At 24.5% G+C, this 11,146-nt stretch overlaps 1 long non-coding RNA gene across 1 annotated transcript; it reads right to left on the minus strand.

Annotated features, from left to right (window-relative positions):
- Window positions 1–8,631: 8,631 nt before the first annotated feature.
- On the minus strand, window positions 8,632–10,058 carry LOC135928129 (uncharacterized). The gene is made up of 5 exons (XR_010572245.1): window positions 10,012–10,058; window positions 9,009–9,041; window positions 8,786–8,812; window positions 8,705–8,737; window positions 8,632–8,650 (listed from the first exon to the last, which is right to left on the minus strand). It is a non-coding gene; the product is annotated as an uncharacterized LOC135928129 (long non-coding RNA).
- Window positions 10,059–11,146: the final 1,088 nt, after the last annotated feature.

Consider the following 11,146-nt stretch of genomic DNA (forward strand, 5'->3'; position numbering starts at 1 on the left):
AAATAAATAAATCGGTAAAGCATGGTTATTCACATAAATACGACTAAATTTAAGTCCACCAGAAAAAAAAGGCTTTTAAATTTTAAAATAAATTTTTATCTCTAAAATAATTTCGCTTTTCCAGCTAAATAATTCTTAAAAGACCAATAAATATAGGATGTATATAGATATGCTATTGGCATTTATTGCTTATTTCTTGACCTTCATTTGAATTGGTTATTAGCAACATTTCTAATTTTTTTTATTTAGACTTAAAATGTTATCAGGACTATCAAAAGAAAATAGCAAATACACAAAAATAAGTAAAAATAAGAGAAAATCTAAAAAAAAAGTCGAAAAACGATGCTTAAATTATTTTAACTAAACCTGCCGGCCCATGCAATATTTTGATTAGAGATCTACAGATAACTGCCCGACCCATAAGTGACCCGAGTCCGGTCTGCTCCCTAACCGGTCTATTTATAAAAATAATTTTGGTATGGACTGGGTGAGGCATTACATTTTTAAAAAATTTTTGGCCGGGCCGGGTCTAGTTTAAGTTTTTAAATATGATTAAATTGATTTATTTTAAAATTCAAGCGAGTAACATAGGTGCTAATATTTTTTTTTATTTGTAAGAATAATTTTATTTACAATAAAAAAATTTTTTATCATTTTAATACACAAATCTATTTATTTTTAAAATAATTTTTAACAATATATTTATTAATAATAAAAAAAGTTATATATCCCAATATTTCTAAAAAAAAATGTTAAAAAATAAACAGAATAAAATATAAAATGTAAATAATAACAAATAGTTTTTTATAATAATTCTAAAATTTGAAATTATGGGTTAGTGTTTTAGGGGAAAATTAATTAAATCAAGTACAAAAAAAAATTAATATATTTAAATAAATAATTTTTTTTTTATTTAAATTATTTATCAGTACATTAAATTTGTTGACAAAGACGTATTTAAATGATATATTATCGTTTTCAACGAATTAGATAGATTAATAATAAAAAATTATTCGTATTAAGTTTGAACGAGGTGTAAGGGTAGAGGCGAGGAGGGAGTGTTAAATATTTTCTTGGAGAAGAGGATTATATGTTAGGTGCTTCTTAAATTTGTTTGAAAAATAGCTAACGTAAAATATATTGGTATAAATAAGTTTTACTTTTTATAGAATATAGAACATATTTCTATTAAAGAAACAAAATAAAATATATTATAAATTACCTTTTTCAATTTTAGTTAGTCATTTATATTTCCAATATTATTATACAAAATAATTAGATGACAGGGACTTGAAAAAAGACATTTTTGAAGTTCTTGCCCCTTAGTTTGAGATTACAAAATTATATTAGGGTTCTCGTTCTGTTTTAAGTTTCGAAATGGTCTGGAAATCTTCTAGATAAAATATTTAATTTTATTTCTTTTATACTAATTTGATTTATCAATCTTTACATATAAATAAATTTTACATCAGATTTCCTGAAAATCTGTCGGTCCAATTTTATAAGCATTTACACTTCTCCAGGGTGATATGTACCCATTTTTTAAATATTTTTATTTTCTCTTAGTTCCTTTTGTATGTTTTTTTCCAAAGATTTACACATATTGTCTTTCAATTTATATTTTAATCCTATTTTAAAATAAATAGAATGAGTTGGCCTCAAAAAATAATATAATAAATTTAAATAAAATTTTTTATATATTTTTTTCCTTCCATTGTTTTTGATGATTTGTTCAGGAATATTACCTTGATATCTTAATCTTATCATATAATAATTTAAATTTTCCCATAATTTTTGAGTTTTCTATTAACAAAGCTCTCTATTTTGTTTGTTTATTTCTTGGTCTTCTATCGGATTGGTATACACTTAATAACTCTTTCTAATTTTTTTATAATTTAGATTAATATTCCTATTAAATATATCAAAAAATAGCAAATACACAAAAATCGAGTAAAAGTAAGAGAAAATTTGAAATGGCTTCAATTCACCAAATATTATGTAAAATTAACAAAATCTAAAATAAATAGATTTTATAAAAGTTAAAAAAATATAAAAAGAGAAATTATTATATAAAGAATCTAAAAGATATTCCCAATTGAGATGAAAGAAAGAAAAAAGAAAAAGAGAAAAACGGGACATCTAAAGTTAAATTTTAGACTCCAATCTGGAATTTTTAAAGTTTCCATTATGAATTAAAAGGTCAAAAATATAAGTAAAAAGAAAGAAAATCAAAAAATTCTCAAGAATTTGAATCAAAATATAAAAAAAGGATCTTATATAGATTATTAAAAAAAATTAATAAAATAAAAATAATAATCAAAAATATTATTTAAAAATGGGGTGAATATAAATTTAAAATTTTTATTGAGGTCGAAACTTGATGGAGCTGATAAAATTTTAGGACTTTTTTTTATAAAAGAAAGAGAACTTTCTCTTCTTCCAACTTCAAAATAAACATTTCTAAATGCTTATCCACGATATAGATGCTCCACTTAATTCCAGAAGAATAATATAAGAGTTCTCTATTCATTAAAATGCGTGATTTTTTATGGGGTGGAAGATGAATTTGAAAAAGTAAAAATTACAATTGGCATTATCTGATAAGTATAATCGAATTTTAAAACATGACTTGATTTGATTTGCCTACCGGGATTACGATCAATGTAAAGGATGCAGCGCCATATGGGCTCGATCTTAGGGAATAAAGTATTTTAGTAATTTTAAAAAAATTCCTAATTAAAAAAAAGCTTTGTGAGGAAAGAGAAGAATATGTTTTAAATTTTCAAAAATTTGTCCTAATCGTAAAAAAAGGAGTTTACTGACTCTTCACCGATGGGAGAGCCCAAATGCAATAAATTTTTATGGGTTAGATGTATGCTTGGAAAAGGACGAAGAAGGACGCAGGTTCAATCCTGGTAAGGAGCATAAAAACTTTCAAGTTTTTCTTCGATGACTGATGTGTAATGACATATGGTAAGATAAATTTCGAAGCTTGGAGATAATACCCCGGTCACCGACAGGCCTGGACAGCCAGGTGGGAAGGATACCTGTCCAATAAACAAAATGAAGGTAACAAATGGAAAGATGAATATGAAAGCTAGGGCGTTCCCTCCAAGCGACGCGCAAGGTGTAGACCTCCATCCTGTGAAAAGTAAAGTAAAAGTAAAAGTCAAAGTAAAGAAGACAAGTTTAGCAAGTTTGAATATTGGGACGCTTAAAGGTAGGACGTGAGAGTTGGCATCAATGTTGAACAAGAGAAAAGTTATAGCGTGCATACAAGAGACGAAATGGAAAGTCAGAATACTTTAATGATTGGAGATGGGTATAAATTGTACTATAATAGAATTTTTAGCAATAGGAACAGTGTCGGCATCATCCTCAGTCAAGATCTAACCTCCTCAGTATGGGAAAAGAACAAAAAGCTACACATGGTTTTTCTCGGTCTAGAAAAGGCCTTCGATGAATTCCAAGAAAACTTATCTGGTGGGCCCTACGCCATAAAAAGGTTCTCGAAAAATATATAAGAATAATACAGGATATGTATATGGGCCATACAACAATGGTCCATAGCACAACAGGTACTTTAGCAGGCTTCACTATAGCCGAAGAAGTTCATCAAGGGTCGGCTCTCAGCCCACTTCTTTTCATTACAGTAATAGATGTATTAGCACAGTCTATCTCTCAAACAGTCTCGTGGATTATGATATTTGCAGATGATATTGTGATACTTGCCGAATCCAAGGATGAAATGAAAGAAAGATTAGTGAGTTGTATAAATATCCTAGAAAAGCAGGGACTAAAATTAAATAGAGAAAAGACGGAATATATGGTGATAAGAGGAGATGAAACAGTGAGTATTGATATAAATGAATGGCAGATATCGGCAAATGAAAGCTGCAAATATTTGGGCTCCACTATACAAACAAACGGCACAATGGAAAAAGAGATAAAAAGTAAAATTAATCAAGGGTGGTTAAAGTGGAGATCTTTATCTGGAGTGCTATTTGACAAAAGAATCCCACACAAATTGATTTGTCCCTTCCTATACGTCTTAATTAATACCCATATTTTTATTCTAACCAACTGCAAATAGTGGTTAAACGGCTATTTTGAGCAGATTTTAAAAAATGGATAACTCAATATTTTATCCAGAAAAATGTTATGAAAGCCTTAAGATTTTGCTAATAGATGGCATAAAAGTTTGAACATCTATTAACAAAATCTCAAGTAGGCAACATAATTCTGACTAAAATATTGAGTTAGACGTTTCAAAAATCGGCTGAAATCGAATGTTAGACAACATATTAATATAAAAGTCGATTCAATCACTATTTGTTAAATATAAAGTTTCCTACAAAATTTATGATATACACTTTTATATTATTTGAATCCCCCCCCCCCACTCTTGACAAATATTTTCAATCAATTTTAATGAAAGCAAAATAATAAATTCTAATATTAATATAAAATTTATTGATAATTGTCAAATATAAAAGAAATAAACTATTAAATGTTGTAAAGATAGAATGAAAACATAAATAATATATTTTCCACTATCAAAAATCATATATCTCCCAAAATAGCAAAAATCATTGACGAATAATTATATACAACGAATATATCCTGTTTTAATGATAAAACACCAACACAAATAACATATTTTTCTTTTCCTTTTATTTTGTAAAAAAATTCCATTCCAAAATAATATATGTGTCAATTGAATTTCATATTCCCAAATCTATAAAATCAAAAGTTAAATAATCAGGTTAAAAATTAAATATACATTAAAAATTACAAGGTTAAATAAAAATATTTATTAAAACATGGATGTCACTCCCAAAATGGCATATGCCGCAATATAATCAATGCCATTCAAATTTATATTGGTATAATTAATAAATGAATGATTAAGCACAGCAAAGCAAAAGTTTATTTTAATGATATCTTCTATATTGTAAAAAAAATAAACCCAAGAAAAATTGTAGTATATAATTAATTGTTCCCCTCAAGAAATTTGTAGCAAATAATTAATGATTCTTCTTTGAGGTAAAATAACATCGATTCCTTTAAAAATATATTTATATAATTTATTATATAGGATTAAGTATATACCAAAAATTATTTCTATAATTTACTCCTTAAGATTTATTCACTAATACATCAATTTTCTATCATCTTAATGTTAATATAATTTCTATCTATCGGCCTTTCCTATCATCTTAATGCATTAAAATTTAAGGAGATTTTATAACCTAATTTTAATTTTACTCCAATCTCTACTTCTAATTCAGCCTGACCAATTTTCATTCGTATTCGGTCTAAATTAAAATTTATTTCTAAAAAAACACTTATAATTTTAACACAACGAAGTATTTGACCCGGGATCTTCCTTATCGAAGACAAAAGTGGCGACTAAGCTATTATGCATATTATAATATGTAATTTAAAAAAAATCTACTTATATTTGATTCAAACATATTATTTTTTTATTGAGTTAATTTTCTTCCCATAATTTTATTTGTTTATTTTTAAATCATTTTATTACGCGGTTCAAGCAGGAATTAATATTACTATTGAGTATATTTAATATTTTTATTTAAAATTGCTATCTTTTTTGTAAACATATGACCTAAAAAAAATTTAATCTTGCTATTTGCAGGTTTTGTAGTGCAAAACTATATACCAAAAAATATTCGTTGTCATATAATAATTTAATTTACTCCTTAAGATTCAAACATATTAAAATATAAAAATCACAATTTCTTTACTCATAAATTAAATTGTAAAATTAGAAGTATTTCCTGTCGAAGTTAAAATAAATTTTAAAAATATTAACAAATAACAGTTCATAATGTAAATAAAGCGGTGAATAAAATTAAAATTTAAAGAATTTTAGACGAATTATTGAATTTTTTTTGATAAAATTGAAGCTTATACAAATTATAGATTTATTAAATAATTAAAGATTTCTTAGTATTTTTTAAAGGGAAAACAATGAAAATATATAATAAAAATATAAATTATTTCTCTTATAATCCTTGTTATAAAAATTCATGGTGTAGGTGTAAAAAATTATTAAAGTAAATAGAAATCATTAAGGGTATTTGAACCATTGAGTAAATTGGTAATAACCTACTTTCAAATCCAAGATTATTTTTATCTTTACCTTGTTTTATATCAAATGAATAAATATCAATTTGAAGAAGCAAGGGTCCATGACTTATATGAAAATCCATGTCTTCATATGGTATTTTTGCGCATCTACTCATAAATTGTGTAAAAATATATAAAAGTGTTGGAACTTTTTATTTAGTTTTAAATATGGGCGACTTTATACAGATTATTCACTTTATCAAGAGTTGAGTTATTAGATAAATGTAGATTCCTTTTAATATAGCAAAATGTGTGAATTATATAGATTATCATTCAACCAAAACATTCTTTCATGCGGTAAGAAATGATATCAACTCTACCTTTTCATCTATAACTCCCTTTTAATAAAACTTGGTCTATTGTATTGTTTGGAATTTATATTTGGATTTAAAAGAGGTGGAAATAATTCTATCGGATTTTTGCAATAAATTTATATTAAAGATTCTGTAATAATTCTATTGCATTATCTGTAGATCTAAATGTATATATAAGATTAATATTTATATATTGTAAAATCTTCGATCATGCTTATAAAATGCATTTTAGATCGAATTGAACTTTGATATTTTTTAAAATTATTTTGTTTACTTAAATAATTTTAACCACAAAATTATAGATTATCCATAAACTCTTATATTTTTTAAGATTTCGCTTTATCGTGCTTTTCAACAGTTCAAACATTAAAACTCTGATCAGATTCGGAATATTTTCTTAATATAAATTATGGATCGGATCTTATATGTTTCTTTGTAAAAAAAAATCTTTTGGATCGGTTCGGATCTAAAAAATAGGTCCATGTAAGGTTCTAAGAATTTTTGATGACATCTACAAATTATATAAAATATATACCATTATGTAAGACGTCATCAAACTACTGCAATACCAGAACTTTGAATGGATAAGGCGTCATCTAAAAATGGTTTTTCCACAATAATATCTAAATATTATTTAAAAATTATTATAAAAATTTGAATAGCATAAAATTTAAAAAAAATTATAATTATTGGTAAATAAGTTTTATATTCATTGTACCATTATATAAAAAAAATATAATGAGAATAACAGTGCAATTATAAATTTTATGCAATATTTTTTATAAATAATATAAAATATTATGAATAAAATTATCAATGTTGCATAAGTACCCTAAAAAATATATGATTATAAATTGGTGAGTAGATAGAATGGTTGGTAAAAATTAATTTTTATAGATTATGACATATATAAGTAATAAATATTAGTCAATGACATTTTTTAAAAAAAGGTTCTTTCAAGAATGGTCCAAAATTACCAAACTTCATATTTTGCACTCAAAAATAAATTTTTTTCATAAAAATTTCATATTTTACACAATCTTCGAACTACAAGATACATATTTAAATTATTTCAATTCAAAGAATATATGTTAAAAATTAATAAGTAACAACCGTTGTCGATATGATACGGCAACCATTAATGAGTTAAATTTGAAAAATGTCGATCATAATTCACTAAATTGGGTTTATGACAATGAAGTAAATATAAACTTGAAAATATTTTTTTTCTCGAGATTTTTTGGAGGTCTACTAAACCCAACACATCGGCCTGACCCGATACAATCAAAAAATTATGATTATTTTTTATTTCGGATTTGAAAATAGCTTTTTTCTTGTAGGTAGGGACAGGAAAATTTGTCTTTCGCCGGTTCAACACTTTTATAGAAACGATATAAAATGCGTGCAATGAAAAACAGTCATTATAATGTTTTATCAGAGAATTTACGATGTAATTAATTTATAATGAAATGTGTAAATATTATGTTTTTAATTTTTTTAAAATTTTAATATCTTCACTGAGATTGGCTAATCTCAGAAACTAATCATCTTTCCATCAATCACTGATTTATATTAATTTATGAACAAAGTACTAATAAATCTTAAATTTTTATGATATAGAAACTTAATACTTTACAAAAATATGGTTTAACATTATATATAAGAAAGGATAACAGGATTTTCTGAAAAAGATTCTACATGTAATTAGACTCCGTCCAATCTCTTCAGATTAATTTACACATGTTTTTGATCAAATGCGTTAATATACCTAGCCATGAAATCATAAAAATTTATATATTTTTTAATAAACAACTACTGTAGAATCTTATAACAGGCGGGAGGATTCGATCATTCTTATAAAAAGTATTTTGGATCGAATTGAACTTCGATATATTTTTTAATTATCATGATTTCCTAAATATTTTAATAAAATTATTTAAAAAAATTAACACAAAATTGTTTATTTAAACGCATATAATTTTTTAATTTTCGCTTTTTCGTGCATTTCAACAGTAAAAAATTAAAACCTGGATCAGATCGAAATGTTTCTTAATTTAATTAGAGATCGGATCGTATATGTTTCTTTGTAAAAAAAAATCTTTCGGATGTGTAGGTTCTATGAAGGGTCCTAACAAATTATATAAAACGTATACCATCATGTTGGATGAGATATGGCAGAGCGTCTAAAATATATTTATAAAATCATTTTAAAACAGTATATTTATATATTCTTGTACCATTTAGGGAGGTAATTCTGATCGGTTTTGAGACTAAAATTTAAATTAAGGAACTATTCAGATTTAAATTGTATGATATACCTCGTTCACTAAATATTTTAACTCCTCCTAAAAATAAAAATATGATACTAATTATATTTATTTTATAAAATGATTGTTTTAATTCCTGTAAAATAGTCTAACAATATTAAATATTGAATAGCTAATCATTAAATATAAAGTTATATTTTAAATAAATTATTTTAAATTAGTAGATTAAAATAATCAAATCATAAAATATTTATTATTATTCTATAATAATTACCTAAATATATTATAAGGGTACCATTTACAACTTCTAAATAACAATTTAAATAAATTATAGAATAAACTCAAAAAATATATTTCCGCTGTCCTATAATTATATTAGGCAAGATTTAAGAAAAATGTTAGATTATTAAGAAAACTTAAATTAATTCGTTTTCTGAATTATAATATTACCTATTAGTTTTTGAGACATATCTTTAAATTCAAAATTTTTAAAGATAAATAATCAATTATTTTAAAGATAATAAATAAATCATTTCGCTTTGTGTAAATTTTATTTATTTTGTAATATGGGTTGAATAAATTTTTTTTACCTGAACAAAACATGTATTCTGCTGTATTTTTAACTACAATAATGTATTAAAATTATGATTCTTTATTACTTAGTTTTAAATGATATTTAAATATAAAAATAGCACAGATCAATAAGCGGCGAAAAAAATACAACCAGGGATAATTAGCAAGAAATAAGGGAATAAATTAATTATATTAGTTTTATATATAAAGGTTTTAAATTATATTAATATTTTATAAAATATTTAATAAAATATACTCTTTGATTATACAATTAATCTCGAATGACTTATTGGGGATAAATAGATATTTTTTACTGTAATTGCATCAAAATATTTACGAAATTAATAAATTCGTTTATTTCATTTAAATTAAGAATATAATTGTAATTTTTAACCTTACATAATTAATTTAACACTTTTATATTTATTTATAAGTTATTATTATTGTAAATTAATTTATTTACATCAGCGCATTAATTGTTAATATATTAAATTTTGTTTTTGTTTATAAATCTTTAAGATATATTTAGTATATTTTAAAGTTTTAAAATTTATTATATTTTTTTCACTTTAAATGATTTAATAAAATTCTCTAAAATGTTTCTTAAATTTTCATTCAAGTATCTATTAACTTAAACAATTTTTATGTTATTTTTATTATTTCTGAATCTAAATTGGAAATTATATAAAAAATAGTTTATATACTGTGAACAGGGTTGCCATGTCTCCCCCCATCATCACGTAATTTTTAGTTTACACGCAGACATCTTTCTCCGGCAAAACTACCGCAATTCAAAATCTCCCGCAAAAATCTACCACAATTTTTTTTTTAGTATTTTTACATTTTTAATTTATAAATAATAATTTTGAGAGACATTAATTAATTATTTTTATATTTTTAAAATAATTTTAAATATTTATTCGAAAAACATTTGTAAATTTCTTTCTATCCTGTTTTATTTTTATCCAATAATAAATCAACATCATTTCATTCATATAAGTCAGTATAGGGGAGTATATCAACATCGATTGCAATACAAAAATATTCTCAAATAATAAATAATACAGATGCAACTACATTTGCGGAAATCGTATACATCTATCATGTAGTTCAACATTCACAGAGCTATATCATCATGTAGGTCGAATCTTTTTCTCATGATATTTAACGACTCCAATATAAGTGCAAACCTTACTGGTGGCAGAACAAAAATGAGCAAGGCTATCACAAGTGTTTTAGAACCTGAATCCTAGAGGTCAATTTTAGACGATTTGAAAGATGGGCATCCATGTGCATTTCTAACAGATGCAACTAATAAGGGAAATATTAAAACATTTTCCTCGATCCTTCTCTATTTCAAGAATAAGAACATTTCAATAAAATTGTTAAAAATTTTTCCTCGATTAGTGAAAAATCCAACGATGTAGCTAGCCACATAATGGTAAATATAGTTGATTCAGGGTTATCAATGATTTGCATGTCAGCTTTCTGCGCTGATAATGCCTCTGTAAATTTTGGTAAAAACTAAAGTTACCGAATTGAGGCAGCATAATAATATATTAATACCAATTGGCTGTATATGCCATATACTACATAATTCTTTCAAGAAGGCAATAAATGTACTTGTGGATGTCGAAATAATTGTGATGAAATGTTTTAACAATTTAGTCATCAACTAAAAATTTAATAAATTAAAAGTGATTTTAAAATTTTACAAACCTTTAAAAAATACTACTTAAATAAAAATTTTAAAAGCTGTCCTATTGAAAAATTTTTTCGAGTATGAAATTGCAGAAGCATATTTGGGATTCGTTTCACATGTAGGAAATCTACTTCATG

Source organism: Gordionus sp. m RMFG-2023, chromosome 4 (genome assembly GCF_954871325.1).
Source record: "Gordionus sp. m RMFG-2023 chromosome 4, tfGorSpeb1-WG-v2, whole genome shotgun sequence".
Taxonomy (NCBI): Eukaryota; Metazoa; Nematomorpha; class Gordioida; order Chordodea; family Parachordodidae; genus Gordionus; species Gordionus sp. m RMFG-2023.